Source organism: Stomoxys calcitrans, chromosome 5 (genome assembly GCF_963082655.1).
Source record: "Stomoxys calcitrans chromosome 5, idStoCalc2.1, whole genome shotgun sequence".
NCBI classification, from domain to species: Eukaryota; Metazoa; Arthropoda; class Insecta; order Diptera; family Muscidae; genus Stomoxys; species Stomoxys calcitrans.
The window spans coordinates 40,998,139-41,011,684 of NC_081556.1; the positions used below are offsets into that span (position 1 = coordinate 40,998,139).

At 40.1% G+C, this 13,546-nt stretch overlaps 1 protein-coding gene across 11 annotated transcripts in view; it reads left to right on the forward strand.

Moving 5' to 3' along the window:
• The first annotated feature begins 3,614 nt into the window (after window positions 1-3,614).
• The window catches only part of LOC106082744 (serine-rich adhesin for platelets), a 457,776-nt gene continuing 447,844 nt past the window's right edge, over window positions 3,615-13,546 (forward strand). For all 11 annotated transcript variants that reach the window (XM_059368535.1, XM_059368534.1, XM_059368537.1 and 8 more), the window contains exon 1: window positions 3,615-3,634. The gene's annotated coding sequence lies outside the window, so the exon portion shown is untranslated. The remainder of the gene's footprint in view (window positions 3,635-13,546) is intronic.

Sequence of the window (13,546 nt, forward strand, 5' to 3'; positions counted from 1 at the left end):
GCCATGGTCAATAAATAAGTCCTGTTTGGGGATGGGTTAGACACCCAGAAACTTGGTGCCACATTTGGGTATTAGATTCCGACATTAGATATGAGATACGTTTTCTAATCGTACATACCTTTCGTGATTGGTCTTTATATATATATTTGGTAGGTTTTGGTGGTGGTGCGGCCCCCCTAGGTACCCCATCCAAAATTTGGATACCAAATTTTTGTTTTTAGGTTGCTTTAAGAGAGCACACAAACTTTTGCTTACATCGCACCACTCATCTCCGAAATCTGGCGTTTCTGAAAATTAGGGTAAGGGGGAGGGTCCGCACCGGTCAAGAACCTGATATAGCTACCATATAACCGATTTTTGATTTGACTTCTGGAGCCTCTGCAAGCCTCAATTTTCATCCGATTCAACTGAAATTTTGAACATTGTGTTCTATTATGACTTCCGACAACTGTTTCAAGTACCGTCCGAATCGGTCTATAATCTGATATAGCTCCCATATAAACCGATCCCTCGATTTAACTTCTTGAACCCATGGAAGCCGCATTTTCTGTCCGATTTGGATGAAATTTTGCACTTTCTGTTCTATTATGACTTCCAACAACTGTACCAAGTACCGTCCGAATCGGTCTATAATCTGATATAGCTTCCATATAAACCGATCCCTCGATTTAACTTCTTGAGCCCCTGGAAGACTCAATTTTTGTCCGATTTGGCCGAAATTTTGCACATAGTGTTCTATTATGATTTCTAACAACTGTACGGTTAAAATCGGTCAAGAATCTCCCGATTTGACTTCCTGAACCCCTGTAAGCCTCAATTTTCATTTGGAAATTTTGCACACAGTGTTCTGTTATGACTATCAACGACTGCGCCAAGTACAGTCCAAATCGGTCTATAACCATATATAGCTCCCATATTTTACCAGAATCAATGGTGATGGGTTCTAATTGTTATATATAGGAAGATATAAGCATGTTCGTCCGCACTCCCAACAAATATACGCAGAGAAAAAAAAAATTTTGAAAAACAACAACTTTTGTCGAAAAAGCGACGACGAAATTTGTTCATTTTTCTGCAACAATTTGTTTTGAATTTCAACGACCCAAATTTTGTTGTTGAAAGGCACTTTTGCCAGCTAACATACAACAACAACAACAATATATCCATAAGTAAGATAAAAAACCATTTTACCAGCCACCACATGTATTTTGCTGCACAGCTTCGGTGCGGTGGTGTTTTTATTTTTTTTTTGTTTGGCTTACGCTGTTTGTCTTCTTCGTTTACTACCTTCCTTTCAATTTTTTTTTCTGTCACTCTCGCTGCTAAAACTTCAAAAATAAATTTTTATAAATTTTGATTTCATGTTCGAGTAGGCTAGAGAAAACAGATATCACTTTCATGATGAAATAATGAAATTTCGAAGTTAATTTTTTCAAGCCGAATTTTCAAAATAATAGGTTAGGTTAAGTTGAAAAGAAGGTGCGGATGTTGATCCGCCCCATGCAACTATGGACATATACCTAAGCCAGTAATCGGCTTGTTGTTTGCTCTAGGTACAAAAAAAAAAAATAATCTCGAAAAAGAAAATCTAAGTTAGGAATTCCGTGCTACTGACAAAATCCTCTGTTGGTTCAGGTCTGGTATTGTGTCCCCACCAAAGTAAAGGTGTCTCTTGGCCGCGAAAGCTGGGAAATAACAGGAAATGCTCCAACGTCTCATAATCTTCCCCACATGCCCCATACAAGCTATCACTTGCCGCCCCGATTTTGCATAAGTGAGCTCGTAGTCCTATGTGTCCCGTTATGATACCAAAAGCTATACTGACCTTTTTTTTACTTCCTTTCAGCAAAAGCCTCGTCTTCTCACGGTCGGGTTTACCCCATAGGATTTTCGCCATCCTACCGCATCCTACCAGTCGGCGTGGGCGTTCGTCGCCCACAGCCTTAACTCGGACTGCGTCGACCCGAAAGCCCTCGGGTTAACCAAGTTTATTGACAGAAGTCCTCTGGCCTTTACTGCGAAATCGTCTGTCCGTTTTTAGTTGTTTCTAATTATTGCTCGCTTCACTTTGAGCCACTGTTCCTAAGCGACAGCAATAGTCTCGTCCTCTCACGGTCGGGTTTACCCCATAGAATTTTCGCCATCCCACCGCATCCTACCAGTCGGCGTGGGCGTTCGTCGCCCCCACCCTTAACTCGGACTGCGTCGACCCGAAAGCCCTCGGGTTAACCAAGTTTATTGACAGAAGTCCTCTGGCCTTCACTGCGAAATCGTCTGCCCGCTTTTAGTTGTTTTTTAATAATTGCTCGCTTCACTTTGAGCCACTGTTCCTAAGCGGCACAAAAGCACGCCTTCAAATTACACTAACTAAACATTGCCGGTCGCAAAGACCGTATATCATTGAAGATAATGTTCGACGCTTGTGTCACACCGCACAAGAACAATTTCATCAACCAAATATAAATGAACGTTGTCATATGAGGACTCTGTATAGCTGCGCTGCCTATCGCTCACTCACCCACCCGTGCATGGAGTCAACTGCATATGTTATAGTTTTTTTTTTTTTTTTTTTTTTTTCGTTTGATACGGCGGCAGATATTTCACTCGCTGGGCATCACCTTCAGAAGGGATAATTAAACGCCGCATCACATACACACGCATGTTATAGCCAGGGTAAAGCAGATAGCATAGATGTATGGCATACATACAACGATACATATATCATCCATCAGCCACCGAGCCGAGTAGAGCAGCTTGTTTTTTTTAGACGCGCTCATTAAGCATTGACATGTAGCTGGGAACATAAAAAATGTGCACATGCAAAAAGAGATTAATGCCACATATGCGTTTGGGGGGGGGTTGGTTGGTTGTTCCTAACCCCTAAATTCATGTCAGTGTGTGCCAGAGTGCGTATGTGACAGGCAGCTTGGATTTCTTTGTTGGTCCTTGATGTTAAAAAACCCAAACAAGGGTTGAATGTAAGGGACGATGTTTTTTGTTTTTTCGTTGGCTCTGACACAATTTTTGTATTGAGAAATTTTGAGGAAATTTTGAAAGAAAATATGTGCGAAAATGTTGCGAAAACTCAAACAATAAAAGTGACTGACTTTAAATGTCTTTGCTGGGTTTATATCTCTTTTGGCGGACAGTGGCGGTGTATAGCCAGCCTTTTGTGGTGATGGTCGTTTGTATGACTTCAAATTCCAAAACATCACAAGGGTCATCAACACTGACCTAGTCGATTGATTTGTTAAAGGAGAGAAAAAGGGTGGTATTTTGTTTTATGACAGATTTTGATTTTTTTTTATAAAACATTAATGAAGAAAAAAGATTTAAAAGATAAGTTTGCCATAGAATACTTTTTTTTATATTTTCGTGGAATTTTTGTTTGGTGCTGTCACAAACTTTTTTGTGTAGAAAATTTGTTTTATGGCGCCACGTAGGGGTGCATAGTTTGGCATGTCGTCCAGTAACCCATAAAATTTTGGTTTGTATCCTGGCTAAAAAGCCAAATAGCTAGAATAAGTTTGTTAATATAGCAGACACGACGACTGTATTTCTCTTTTCAGCAGACAAACCATTTATTGATTAATTTGTTTTTTTTTCTTTCTTTCAGGCAAACATAAAACAAAGAGTAAGCACCACTTTTACATAAACCCTATACCTTGTAAGCAAGTTTTTTATCCTTCACCCATTTTCCTTTATAAACCTCAAAATACCTAACTGGAAGCACAACAAAGTTTCGTTGTGCTTATAGGCTTCCTTTTCTACTATGAAAGGAAGCCGCTCCGCTGCGCCTTCTTTTACTTTGTATGGAACAAAATTTTTCTTGGAATATTTTTTTCGACAATTAAAGAGCTTTTAGTGAAATACCATGCTACGAAAATAGTATATCGCTTGACTAACAGTTTAACAATATAAGTGTTGGTCTACGAATTTCAGTTTAGATGTAAGGTGTACTCCACTTTTAAAATACTTTATTTCAGCCCGATATACTCAGGATGTCTGATTTAGTGGTGTTTTCGGGGGAGAGGTGGTCCCCCAGATACTTGGCCCTGAAAAAATATCAGCATCGTGCTCTTCTCTCAAATATCATTTATTTAAACCCCATATTGCCATTGGCTTAAGAGGAGTTTACAGGATGAGGCGTCCCCCCAACACATGGTCGCAAAATAGGTTATCTAATTCGTTTTCTAATCTCAAATACCTTTCATTTGAGCCACATATTAGCATGGTTGAAAAATTTTTTCCCTTTGGGAGTGTTGTGGGGAAGGGGTGACGCCCTAAATACATGTAGGACCATGGATGGATATCAAATTCGTATTTTACTCCCAAATACCTTAATTTGAGCCCCATATTGCGATGGTCAGTAAGAAATTGCTGTTTGTGGGGTATATGGGAAAGGGGTAGACCCCCAGAAAATTGGTCCCGAAAGTGGGCATCAGTTGTTGCTCTACCCCGCAAAACCTTTCATTTAAGCTCCACATTAAAAAGGACGGTAAATATGCCCGATTTAGGGGTGTTTTGGGGATAGGGATGGTCCCCCAAACACTAAGCCCGGAAAATATATCAGCAACGTGCTCTATTCTCATATATCATTTATTTGAACCTCATATTGCCATTGCCCTCAAAATTGGATTCGTTTTCTAATCTCATTTAAACTCCTTATTGCAAAAGTCAGCAAATATGTCCGGTTTGGGGTATTGGGCCTAAAAACTATGAATATTTAGTTCCACTCTCTTTAAGACCCAAATTGTCTTGGTGAGAAAATACGTCCTATTTGGGGGTTGTTATGGTGGTGGGACATCCGCTAGACAGTTGGCCCCTAATGTTGATATCAGATACGTGGTCTACTTCCACATACCTTTAATTTGAGCTCCACATTTCCTAGCCGGCAAACAAGACCGGTTTGGGAATTGTTTTGTGTGATCGGCGGCCACTCAGTGAGTTGGACTTGAAAATGTATATCGGATTCGTGTTCCACTTTAGAAACCCTCTTATTTGAGCCTCATATTGCAATAGTCGGAAAATACTTACTATTTGGGGTAGCCCCATAAACACTTTTTCCGAATATTGATATCAAATTCGTGCTTTACTCCCGAATACCTTTCATTTGAGCCCCATATTGCTATGGTCGTAAATTTGCCCCCTTTGTGGGATGTTTTTGGTGAGAGACGGCCCCTTAAACTCTTGGTCCCATATTTGGATAACAGATTCGTATTCTACATTCAAATACCTTTTATTTAAGCCCCATATTCCCATGGTCAGTAAATAAGTCCTGTTTGGGGGGGTGTTTTGGGAAAGGGGTGGACCCCCAGAAACGTGGTCCCACATTTGGATATCAGATTCGTATTCTACTCGCAAATAACTTTCACTTGAGTCCCATATTGCCATGGTCGGTAAATATGTTCGATTTAGGGGGGTTTTGGGACTTGGAGTGGTCCTCCTAGCACTTGGTCCGACAATTGGATATCAGATACGTTTTCTTATCCTAAATACCTTTCATTTGAGTCCCATATTGTCGTGAATGGTGTAAATATATGTTTGGTAGGTTTTAGGGTGGGGCAGCCCCCCCTAGGTACCCCATCCGAAATTTGGATACCAAATTTTTATTTTTAGGGTACTATATGAGAGCAAACAAAATTTCGCTTAAATCGTACCACCCATCTCCGAGATCTGGCGTTTCTGAAAATTACAATAAGGGGGAGGGTCCGTCCCCCCTTTCAGATACCAAAAAATTTAGTACTCTATTTTCACCACGGGGTCATTATTCACCATCTGTGAAAATTTCAAGAAAATCGGTTCAGCCGTTTCTGAGTCTATAAGGAACACACAAACCTACAAACAAACACAAATTGATTTTTTATACAAGATTTGCCTTTTTGCAGAAGGTTAGGTTTGGCTGGAAAGACGGCCCGGATTCAAATTCGCACCATGCCACCAAGGGCATGATTCTAAGCCAGTAACAGGCTTGTTGTAGGCTCTAAGAAACGTCAAAGAGATATAATTTTTCATTTTATGCCCCTAAGATGCTAAAAGTCAGCTATCGTATCCGCAATCAGGTGCCAGAGTCTGTTGTTAACCGCGGAAGCGGAAGCGGTCATTGACATAGGAAATGCTCCAACGCACAGTGGGAGAAAATCGAAAAAAAAACTAGTAAAACACATGCCGTGTGAGAACGAGTAGAGATAGATCTTAATGAAATTTTGAATGGTTAGACTTGAGGTGGAGAACGCTTGCAAAATTTCAAACCCTAGATGGTCCTTGCGCCTCTTGGCAGATCCATAAAGTTGATAAACTCGGCATTTCGAAAAAATTTTCAAAAAAATTTTTGTAAATGCCGAGGTTTTAGGGGGCCTGCCAAAATTTGCACATGATCATCGAAAACACCTCAGATTTGGCCATCTCAAATTTCAAAGGATTATCTCTATCCGTTCTCAAATGACATATATTTTACTAGGCTTTTTACGATTTTCTTCCACTGTGCAACGTCTGATCTTCCCCGAATGACTTACACACGCTATCACTTGCCGCACCCATACTGCATCAATCCACTCGTAGTTCAATGTGACCAGTAATGAGACCGAAAGTCATACTTACATCCTTCCCTTCTACTCTCAGTAATGTCCTCGTTCAACCGACGATGTCAATGTTTCACAGTGTGAGTTTGTCACCCACGCTCCTTACTCGGATATTGCTCGGCACTCAGACGATGCGGATTGTGACTGCCAAAGATCTTCATTGGAGTCCTATATTGTAGCGCAACTACCCAGACCATTCATTTGACACCCGCCATGTCATAATCATATCAGATGTCAAATTAGTGGGTTTTGGAGATGGAGAGCTTTCTCCCTTAAGTTGACCACAAAACTGTTATACCAGATTCCTGTTGACCACAAACTGTTATACCAGATTCCCGATCTGGGATCTTGACTTCTTGAGACACTAGAGGGCGCAATTCTCATCCGATGTGGCTAAAATTTTGCACGAGGTGTTCTATTATGACTTCCAACAAATGTGCTGAGTATGATTCAAATCGGTCCATAGCCTGATATAGCTGCCATATAAACCGATCTGGGATCTTGACAATGGCAATTCTCATCCGATGTGGCTGAAATGGGTTTCCTGACGATAAACTTGGTAGACGTGAAACTATTGATGAAATCGCGGTCCAACTTCAGGACAAAGGCAACAAAAAACCCTAACGGCGAATTCCTGATTAACAGTAGCAGGAGATCACTACGACCTTTGACCTCTACCCGGCTCACATAAGATTACAGGCGCACCTATACAAGAGGGGGCCAACATGCCCGTAAAAGGGCCATGTGTTTGCTGATGATAAGCTTGGTAAACATGAAACCGTTAATGGAAACGCGGTCCAAATTCAGGACAAAGACAAGGGACGCGCATATGACATGTCAGAAAGAGGATGCTAAAGGAATGACAGCGAAAACACTATGGGGAAATTCCAGTAGCGGGAGGCCAGTGCGACCTTTGACATCTGCACGGCTCACATAAGAATACAGGCGCACCTACACAAGATAGGTGCGGCTAGAGGTCTAAAGGGCTTGTGGGCACAATAACGAGACATTGTTACGGATTTGAATCCGAGGCTTAGAATGCTTAAGTTTGCCTCATTCTTCTGTCTTTGACTTAAAATCGAACCAAATGCCCCTTTTTATCCTACCCCCTTATTAGAATGCCAATATTAGGCAAATGGCAAAACAGTCGTCAATAGCCTCTATTGGAAAACCCTTTTCCCATTCATATGTTAACCCCAAAAAATATTTGCATGCATTCAAACAGTTCCTAATACACCATGTGAACCGCGGGTGGCTGGCTGTACCAAGCGGGAGACATCCTGTCACTCAGTTCAAAACTCCATAATGACGCGTGCGATACATCAAAGATTGGGTGGTAAAAATGCGAGCATTTGAAAAAAAAAAGAAAATATACCGAAATTAATCTCTGGCAAACACGTTAGAAGGAAAGCAGCCGCCGCACCATCAGCATCATCACCATCATCAGTGTAAAAAAAAAAGAAAATCATGTGCAGAATTTAGAAAATTCGGTAACAATTCATGTAACATTAGATACACACATCCCAAGTGAGTGAGGAAGTGTGAGTGCATGTGTGGGTTGCGATATCTACCCAAGGAGAATACACTGAGTTCGACTCTCCCTCACCTCTCACTCTAGGTTCAATGACAGCCAACGACCAAAAAAAATGAGTGGTGGTTTTTTTACACCTAGAAGTTCATGGTAGGAACAGCAATGTTGTTGTTGTTGCTGTTTCTAGTGTTGATTTTCCAGCACCGTTACAAAGAACCCTGACTGGGTTGACTGATGGTGTGTGTGTGTGTGTGCACTTCTATGTTATTGAACATTTCGCCTTGGCACTTATTTACATTTTTCCCGATATTGAGTTACAATAATAACCCTTTTCTCATTCTTTACTTACTCCCCTACCCCCTGGCCCGATGTTTCTGGATTGCATGAAATTAATCGCCTAAGTAAATTACAATACAACCAAATTTAAAGCAAAGAGAGAGACACACTGCATTAGTTGACACAGGGACAGACTAGTGTTGGTTTTTGTTTTTTTTTTCTACTGCTGGTGTTTGCTGCTAGCACTTTGGTGGATTGAAAAGTACCATGAACCCTTTTTGTTGGAACTATGGCCAAAAAAAAAAAAATAATTCGATTTTTAATTTTAAGTCCATAGAAAATGGCCTAATTTTTCAAAGGGATTAGTGTTGTTAAAGGGGGTATGAAAGGGGTAATGAGAAATTTTAGATGTCCTTACGGTTTGTTATGGGATTTTTTGCTGTTACTGCAATGGAAAAAGTATTTCACATGCACCGGATCCCTGCTTTAAAGTTTTTTTTGGTTTGTTATGCCGCCTGCGGCTTAGAAAAATAATGGTGTTGGCAGAAGGAGGCCACCGTAGGGCAGACGTTGGCATATCCGCCTGGGTTCGATTCCTGGCGAGAACATGCAAAAAAAGTTTTCAGCGTTGGTTTACCCCTCCTAATGCTGACCACATTTGTGAGGTACTTACAATGTAAAAAATTTTTCCCCAAGAGGCTTCAACAAGGTTCCCTATCATTGACCTTGAACTTCAATCACACAGCACTCATTGATGTGTGAAAAGTTTTCCCCTGTTCCTCAATGGAATGTTAATAGGCTAGTTTGCATACTCACAGAAGGAATATCTGAATTGTCCAACATTCGAATGAAATCTGAACGAATTTTTTGTACTCTCCCTTCACCGAAGAATATAGGGTATATTAGCTCTCGAAATGGTCTCTGCAGACCCAGACGATAAACAACAAGTCAGAGCGTGCTAGTCCCGAATGGGACTATAACTTGATATAGTATGTTGGAGGCCATGGGAGGAGCCGTTGTACAAAATTTGGGCCAAATCGGATGAGAATTGCGCCCTCTAAAGGCTCAAGAAGTCAAGACCCAAGATCGGTTTATATGGCAGCTATATCAGGTTATGGACCGATTAGGACAATACCACTCACAATTATTGGTAGTGATATAGAAACACTATGTGCAAAATTTCAGCCAAATCGGAAGAGAATTGCGCCCTCCAGAGGCTCAAGAAGTCAAGACCCAAGATCGGTTTATATGGCAGCTAAATCAGGTTATAGACCGATTTGAACCATACTTACTACAGTTATTGGTAGTGATATAGAAACACTATGTGCAAAATTTCAGCCAAATCGGAAGAGAATTGCGCCCCCCAGAGGCTCAAGAAGTCAAGACCCAAGATCGGTTTATATGGCAGCTAAATCAGGTTATAGACCGATTTGAACCATACTTACTACAGTTGTTGGAAGTGATATCAAAACACTATGTGCAAAATTTCAGTCAAATTGGACGAAAATTGCGCCCCCTAGAGGCTCGAGAAGTCAAGACCTAAGATCGGTTTATATGGCAGCTATATCAGGTTATAGACCGATTTGAACCATACTTGGCACAGTTGTTGGAAGTGATATCAAAATACTATGTGCGAATTTCAGTCAAATCGGACGAGAATTGCGCCCTCTAGAGTCTCAAGAAGTCAAGACCCAGGATCGGTTTATATGGCAGCTATATCAGGTTATAGACCGATTTGAACCATACTTAGCACAGTTGTTGGAAGTGATATCAAAACACTATGTGCAAAATTTCAGTCAAATCGGATGAAAATTGCGCCCTCTAGGGGCTCAAGAAGTTAAGACCCAAGATCGGTTTATATGGCAGCTAAATCAGGTTATAGACCGATTTGAACCATACTTAGTACAGTTGTTGGAAGTGATATCAAAACACTATGTGCAAAATTTCAGTCAAATCGGACGAGAAGTGCGCCCTCTAGAGGTTCAAGAAGTCAAGACCCAAGATCAGTTTATATGGCAGCTATATCAAAACATGGACCGATATGGCCCATTTACAATCCCAACCGACCTACACTAATAAGAAGTATTTGTGCAAAATTTTAAGCGGCTAGCTCTACTCCTTCAATAGTTGCGTGCCTTCGACAGATAGACGGACGGACGGGCGTACGGACGGACAGACAGACAGACGGACGGACATGGCTAGTTCGACTTAAAACGTCACGACGATCAAGAATATATTTGCTTTATGGGGTCTTAGCCGCATTTTTCGAGGTGTTATTACAAACAGAATGACGAAATTATATACCCCCATCCTATGGTAGAGGGTATAAAAAAGGTGCTTCATCGCATAACTCTTGTCTTCAATAAGAATGGAATTTTCGTACGTCCTGCCATAGGGCCTACTGAGCAGTATCATGTTACGGCTCCCTTTGATGTACACAGTGTCAACTTGCCTGGAGCAAGTAGCTCTTGTTATGGGGTCTATACTGATTTGCGAGGTTGGAAGTTATCTTTCTAGGATTCGTTTCGTTTTCACATATAGTATTCGCCTTTTTATACTAATTTCCTGTTAAAAGTCTAGGTGGGTTCTATTATTGAAAGATTACGTTGCCAAGCAGTCTGCAATAGTAGGATAAGTTGGTATATACAAATTCACATTAATTACTTCTTAATTACTTCTTTATTACTTCTTAATTACTTTTTTAATGGGATCCTCATCATGTTGTTATAAAACTGTCATTGATATGGAAATTATGTAGCCCTTTTTTGTTAGGGGATCCTCATTGTACATTGATATCTATGCTATGTCACCCTTTGTTGCTCTCATTCTGTATTTTTTGATTCTCATCCTGTTGGGAAAACAAAGGCTGGCTCATTTGGAACTGTTGGTTTGCCATCTTATTCTTCAGATAGAAATCTTAGAAATGATAGGTTTTTTCGAATTCTTTCGTGTTTTTATTAGAAATCACACAGATAATATTCCTTACTACCTAGTCGCATTTTACAACACAATGAAGCCTTTATGGATACCACTCACTGGCAACATATAGAGACCAAAAAAATTAAAAACTCAGAGTTAGAAGACGACCATCAACCCCTTAATAAACATATCCTACACACTTTACAACACACACACACACAAGAAATGCGCAAGTGCCACAGCATTCATAACATGCAGTGACGGTCACAATTTAAGTGGAAAAAAAGTCAACATTAATCCCCAACTAAGGCACCCATGAAAACAATTATTAGATAATAACCAAACCAAACATTCCCTTTTTGCTGCCTTACCGCAGTTTACATTTTTACAACACACAAGAAATGAGCAAGACCCACAGCATTCATAGCATACAGTGAGGGTCACACTCAATGAATTTTTATAACTCCTTAATTGACTAACCAAATAGTTTCAATCCCACTTATCAGTTAAATCAACACCATCCCTAATAATAGCACCCACAATTAAAAACGTTGGATCCCAAATTCCTAATCCAAAAAGCAGCTTACACAAGTTCGAATCCCCCATTCCCCTTACAAAAAAGAGCTACATAGTTTCCATATCAATGACAGTTTTATAACAACATGATGAGGATCCCACAACAAAAAGGGCTAGGCCGAACCCTCCCTAGCATACATAGAGATCAATGTACAATAAGGATCCCCTAACAAAAAAGGGCTACATAATTTCCATATCAATGACAGTTTTATAACAACATAATGAGGATCCCACAACAAGAAAGGGTGACATAGCATAGAGATCAATGTACAATGAGGATCCCCAAACAAAAAAGGGCTACATAATTTCCATATCAATGACAGTTTTATAACAACATAATGAGGATCCCACAACAAGAAAGGGTGACATAGCATAGATATCAATGTACAATGAGGATCCCCTAACAAAAAAGGGCTACATAATTTCCATATCAATGACAGTTTTATAACAACATAATGAGGATCCCACAACAAGAAAGGGTGACATAGCATAGATATCAATGTACAATGAGGATCCCCTAACAAAAAAGGGCTACATAATTTCCATATCAATGACAGTTTTATAACAACATGATGAGGATCCCATTAAAAAAGTAATTAAGAAGTAATAAAGAAGTAATTAAGAAGTAATTAATATGAATTTGTATATACCAAATTCAACAAGAAAGGGTGACATAGCATAGATATCAATGTACAATGAGGATCCCCTAACAAAAAAGGGCTACATAATTTCCATATCAATGACAGTTTTATAACAACATGATGAGGATCCCATTAAAAAGTAATTAAGAAGTAATAAAGAAGTAATTAAGAAGTAATTAATGTGAATTTGTATATACCAACTTATCCTACTTGCAATCTTCCTTAGTCTTCTCTTAGCTGCTTTTGTATCCGAAATAAAACAGATGCCCCATTTGCCTTTGTTCAGCATATCCACTTTCCTCTGTCAAAGCGCATCCTTTGCCGCTCCCAGTTTTCCTTTAGACCATCGCGTGCAATTCAGTATATGCTGTAGACCTAAGCGGATCTGTGATATCAAGGCAGGCCAATGGATAGTTTTTTCGTGCTCTTAAAGACAAGAAGACCTTACTTGTATCTTCCCACTTGATTTCTAGAGAGCCTTATGGCCGACTGTTAGACACAGTATTAGGGCATTGTGTTAGCTTTTTTATTGGGGCTATGTCCGCCTATAAGAAGGTCGAAACGATTAAGAAAAGATTGGTCCACTATATCGAAGGACGACATCAAAAGTCAAAAAAGTTTTTGGACATTATGGACAGTCGCCACTCTATTAGGTCCCACTTCACAAAAGTGCAGTAGAGGGGTTTTGGCTCATTTTTAGTCTTGTTTCTGGGTTCGTCTTAGGATAGGAGTGTGTAGTGTAGGGAAGAGTAGAGTTAAGAGTAGAGTAGAGTAGAGTGTAGAGTAGAGTGTAGAGTAGAGTGTAGAGTGGAGTAGAGTGTAGAGTAGAGTAGAGTTTAGAGTAGAGTGTAGATTAGAGTAGAGTGTAGAGTAGAGTGTAGAGTAGAGTAGAGTGTAGAGTAGAGTAGAGTTTAGAGTAGAGTGTAGAGTAGAGTAGAGTGTAGAGTAGAGTGTAGAGTAGAGTGTAGAGTAGAGTGTAGAGTAGAGTGTAGAGTAGAGTAGAGTGTAGAGTAGAGTGTAGA